The following is a 5,707-nucleotide window of genomic DNA, read 5'->3' as shown; positions in this document are numbered from 1 at the left end:
GGAGCGCGGAAGGACAAAATAGTACCTCGTGGCGGGCTGCTGGACTGGCCTCAGGTTGCGGCAGCGGGAAGTCGGAGGGGCAGATCGTCTCTTCTCTGCCAGTCAGTGGATTGCACTCACCTGGGAAGAGCATTCAGTCTCTCACTTTAGGTATGATGATGAGGTTTTTTTTTTTTGTTAATAGTGATTGAGGGTTTCCAAACGCCTTTTCTTTGTCTATTGCTATGATTGTATGATTTTTCTTCTTTAGCTTGTTGATATGGTGGATTACAAAGAATGATTTTTTTTTAAATGAATGATTTTTGAATGGTGAACCAGCCTTTCATACCTGGAATAAATCCCACTTGGTCGTGGTGTAATATTCTTTTTATACTGTTATTGGATTCGGTTTGCTAGTGTTTTCTTGCAGATTTCTGTATCTAAGTTCATGGGAGATATTGGTCTGTAGATTTCTCTTTTTGTGCTGTCCTTGGTTTTGGTTTCAAGGTAATACTGGCCTCAAGATAAATTGGTTTTCTATTTTCTGGAGGAGATTGTTTAGAATTTGATATTATTTCTGTTTAAATGTTTGGTGGAATTATCCAGTGAAGCCATTTGGGCTTGGAGGTTTCTTTTTGAGAAGATTTTTAATTATAAATTAACTTTCTTTAATAGCTGTAGGAGTATTCACATTATCTTGGGTGAGTTTTATCTTGGGTGAGTTTTGTTAGTTTATGATTTTTAAGCAATTGGTCTGCTTCATCTAAATTCTAAAATGTATCTGCATAGAGCTGTGTGTATTATTCTTTTATTAACCTTTTGATGTCTGTTATAATATCCCCTGTTTCATTCCTAATACTGGTAATTTGTGTCTTCTCTCTTTTTCTTTGTTTTACTTGCTAGTGGTTTATCAATTTTATTGATCTTTCCAAAGATCCTGTTTTCAATATCATTGTTTTTGTTCTTAGACATAGGCCTTTTGGGAACTCACTGTGTAGCAGGAAAAAAACTTGTGTAACAAATTGTGTGATCCTACTTATTTGAAATATCCAGAAAAGGCAAATCTATAGAGACAGAAAGTAGATTAGTAGTTATCTGGGGTTGGGGGTGGGAATGGGATTAATTGTAAATGGACCTGAGGGATCTTATTGGGTGATGGAAGTATTTCAAAACTGGATTATTATTATGGTTGCACAATTTGGTAACCTTACTAAAAGCCATTGAATTGTACCCTTGAAATAGGTGACTATTATTATATGTAATTTATATCTCAATAATGTAAAAAAACCCAAATAATTATAATATAATATGAATAGATGCAATAATAGAAGCATGTAGTCCTATCCCTCTTTAACAGCCAAGGAGACTGAGGCTAAGTGATTTTCTCAAAGTCACATAATTAGTTAGTAGTAGGGTTAGCATATGAATCCAGCCTTATTAAACCAAGACCATTATTACGAGAGGTAATAATAAAAGAGGAGATAATAGCAGTGTGTGCCAGGAAATAGATACCCTTCTCACAAGTGGAGGTTACCCCTCTTTCAGAATGGTCCTCACTCTGTGAGACAAAGATTACTTTGAGTGGTTACCTAGATAGTGTCCCACACACATACAGCCAGCTGATGGGCTGTGCAAGGTAGTTAACTTCTGACACAGTTCTGACAGACATTTTAGCTTGATCAGACTTCTTGATTTCAAGCAACAAATATCAATTCTTAGTGACTTAAGTAGGAAAGGAATTGAGAAGCTCACAGAATTATCCTGAGGGTTGAGAACCACACTTAGAGCTGTGCAGCCAGGAACAATGCCCGAAACCATGCTGCAGAATCAGCCTGGTGAGAAGGCTACTGTTACTGATGCTGCTGAGTGTGCTACACTCTGCTTATTTCTCCACAAACCGCCACTTCCCTGGGAACTCAGTTTGGCCATACCTCTGGCTGTTGCAAGAGAGAACTCAATTGCCTTCCTTCTTTTGTGTACTGTTAGCCCTAACTCAAATTCCTATGCACGTATTTCTGATTGTTTCAGTGTAGGTCACACACCTGAATCCAGGCTGCAAGGAAGGCTGGCAAAGTGAGTATTTGACAGCTTCTATCAGCTTCTGTAGTGGGAATCCAACTCTGCTTTCTTCCAAGACTCATATGTTGGTGAAGTTCCTAAGTGCAGAAAGTGAATTCAGATGCTCAGCAGCCAAAAAAATAACAAGTGTCCACTACAGCTTTTCCCAAACTGTGGTTTGCAGACCAGCAGTATCAGCATCAGCTGGAAGTTTGTTAGAAATGCAGAATCTCTGTTGCTGCTCCAGAACTTCAGAATCAGAATCTGCTTTTTAACAAGTACCCCAGGTAATTGGTATGTACATTAAAGTTTGAGAAGTGCTGCTTTACAATATACAATATGGGGTTCTTTTAATTTTGAAAGATCAGTCACCATTACTCTCTACTTATCCATGGTGTCACCATATTTAGCAAATAGAAATACAAGATGCCCAGTTAAATTTGAATTTCTAGATAAACAGTGAATGATTTTTTAGTATATGTATGTCCTGTATTTTATCTGGCAACATTAATCATCCACGTACCCCTCTCTCACCACAATTATCAAAAAGAACAAAATGAAAGAAATTAGCATAACTGTGTATATGAATGCATGTATGCCAGTTTTATACTTTGGCATGGGAAATTATAAACAGCATGAGAGCAAGACATGTAAACTCTCTACAGTTTCAAGCACACAGTTCTGCTTAAACATCATGTGCTTGAGGGGCAAGTGGCTTCCCCTATCAATTGTTCTATAGGATAAGGGATTAAAAATATATATATATATATATATATACACACACACACACACACACACACACACACACACACACATATACATATATATGTATGTCTATGAATTGCAACTGCTTAATGAATTTTGACCAACATCACCTTTACCTCACAGAACCTGATTTACACTCCTTTAAAATATGGATGAACTGAGTTTTAAAGTAAATAAAGGAAATCTGTGGCAACAATCCCTGATGGTTTCCCTTTGCAGATGGGTTCATTTTCTTCTTAAAGAAAAGACCCGTGTCCAGGAGTCTTAGAAAAATACCTTTCAATTATTCTGTCTGGGAAAGAGGCAGATTGTACAATGTATCAATCAGAATTAGAAGCATGATGCTCAAAAATAAAACTTTTGGTACTTCAAGTTATGAACCAATTGCATTTATTCATATGATAACTTAATTCACTCTAATATTTTAGCCAATCCAAATAATGCCTAGAACAAAATAGGGAATTTTGAGTGGCTGAGAGAGAGAATAACTTTCCTTTTATAATTCTAGGGAGTAAGAGAGTTGTTTTCAAGATAAAAATTTCTTGTGTAAGTAAACAAGATGAAGTTTACCAACAAAAGCCTTCCAGTTATCCTGATTCCACCAAGTCTTAAACTCTTGACTGTTGATGAAATGTCCACGGACTGTCAGAGGGATTATAGTTCCAAGAAGCTGAAGATCCTATGGGCAGATGAGTGTCAGGGACTAAATATACATACTTTTTCCCCAAGGGGTTTTATTACATATTTGCTGCTACCTTTTAATTCATTGTTTGTAAGACCCATCTAGAGGCAGAAAGAAGTCTCTAATATGTGAATGATGCGCCCTGGCTTACAGGCCAGACCATAAATAGGCCAATTGACTAGGTTTTCTTTAAACATTCAATAATAGAGAAAACATTGGTAAGCACACCATCAGTCACTTATACTACTATTTCTATAAAATAGTTCAGTATTTAATTTATAATAGAACAGTTACAAAATAAATAAAAGCTCTTCTTCCATATAGCAGACTAGTTAAATATATGATAGTAAATCTGTAAGATGCAGCCATTAAAAATCATCCTTACCAGGGCTCCTTAGAGATATGGCTGATTTCAGGACTAGAGCAGGAAATTACAAGATGATCCTGGAACATCCTGTCAAAGCAGAAGGTAAGTATCAAAGATCACTGGATCATGTGAAAAAAAGACTCAGGAGACAATGTGAAGATGCTCCTTCTGGATAGGGGATAATTTGAGCATCAATTAGGATAATAACTGTAATGGATTGAAACATATAAACTGTTTCAGTGCATTAGAACCGTTTTGGTAACTTTGGAAAATGCTGGGGAACTAACTGATGATTTTTGAAAATGGAAAAGAAAAGAAAATGAAGCAAGTATTTATTCCACCTTTCACTGCATATTGTACCTTACGGTAACCACATAGTTAATGAGAGAAGTTTCACTTTACAGAATTACAGCTAATGAGTGAATAAGAAATGATAGAATGTCATCATTTTATTATCCTAATGAAATAATGCAGTAGGCAGCAATCTTAAGTGGCTCTTAACTACACAAAAAGAGAAACAAGCAGACTTGTTTGCTTCCTAATGCCAAGTGTACACTACCACATATGAAGAATTCGTGTGAAAAATCAAACCAGAATCTGATCAAGACTCTGTATCTAAATAATCACCTACAGAAAATACAGAAGGTTAAGAACATTACTATAACACAATCAGAAAACCCAGGCAATGGAAAACTATGACAAATAACTCAAGATTGCTTCAACAAATAAATTGAAAGAGAAAGAGGGAGATGTTCTAGATTTAAAAACTCTTAAGACATATGAAACAATGCTATATGCAGAACTTATTGGATCCCAGTTTGAACAAACCAACAAAAACACTAATGAGATGATTGGAGGAAATCTGCACACTGACTGACTCTTTGATGATATGAAAAATTATAAAAATTGTAGGGGTGATAATGGTATTATTGTTACATATTTTTAGATGTGCCCTTATTTTTTAGATATGTATGATGAAATGTTTATGGATGAAATGATTTGTTTATGGGATTGGCTTCAATTAATCAGGAGTAGAGATAAAGCAAAACTGGCCATGAGTTGAATAATTGTTGAATCTGAGTGTAGGTACATGGAAGTTAATTATACTATTGTGTCCATTTTTCTATGTGTTTGAAATTTTTCAAAAGTATAATTAGTTTATAAAATTGTATTTAGAGTATGAACAAACTTTTTTTTAAGAAATTTTATTTTGAAATAAATTCAAACTTACAGGAACAGTTGTAAAAACAGTACAAACCCCATACATAGAACTCCAGAATACCCCGACTCCCCTCCCCTGATACCCCGATCCACCACCTTTAACATCCTGTCACACCAGCATTTCTTTCTTTCCCTCCCTCTCTCCCTCCCTTCCTCCCTCCCTATCTGTCATCCATCATCTATTGCTCTGTCCTCTCAACATATGGGAGCAAGCTGCACACATCTTTGAACAAACACTATAATTCACATATACCTTTCCTGTGGACAAGAACATTCTTTTATGCAATCCCATTAAGCACAGCTAAGAAGTTCAAGAAATTCAACATTGATACAAAGCTTACATTCTATATTTCATTTTTTTCTTATGTCCCAGTTATGTCCTTTTGAGCCTTTTCTCCTCTATTCTTAGATCTCATCCAGGATCACCTATGGCATTTAATTGTCATTACCTATTTAGACATTTTTTTCAATTGTGGAAACATATATACAACCTAAATCTTCCCATTCCAACCCCTCCCTAGCATTCCATTAGTGGGATTAATCACATTTAGAATGTTGCAATGCCATCACCTTCCCGCCATCCATTACTAGAAATTTTCCTTCACCCCAAACAGAAATCCTACACTCATTTCTTA

The sequence above is a fragment of the Choloepus didactylus genome, chromosome Y (assembly GCF_015220235.1).
Source record: "Choloepus didactylus isolate mChoDid1 chromosome Y, mChoDid1.pri, whole genome shotgun sequence".
Taxonomy (NCBI): Eukaryota; Metazoa; Chordata; class Mammalia; order Pilosa; family Megalonychidae; genus Choloepus; species Choloepus didactylus.
This window is presented reverse-complemented; position numbering follows the sequence as displayed.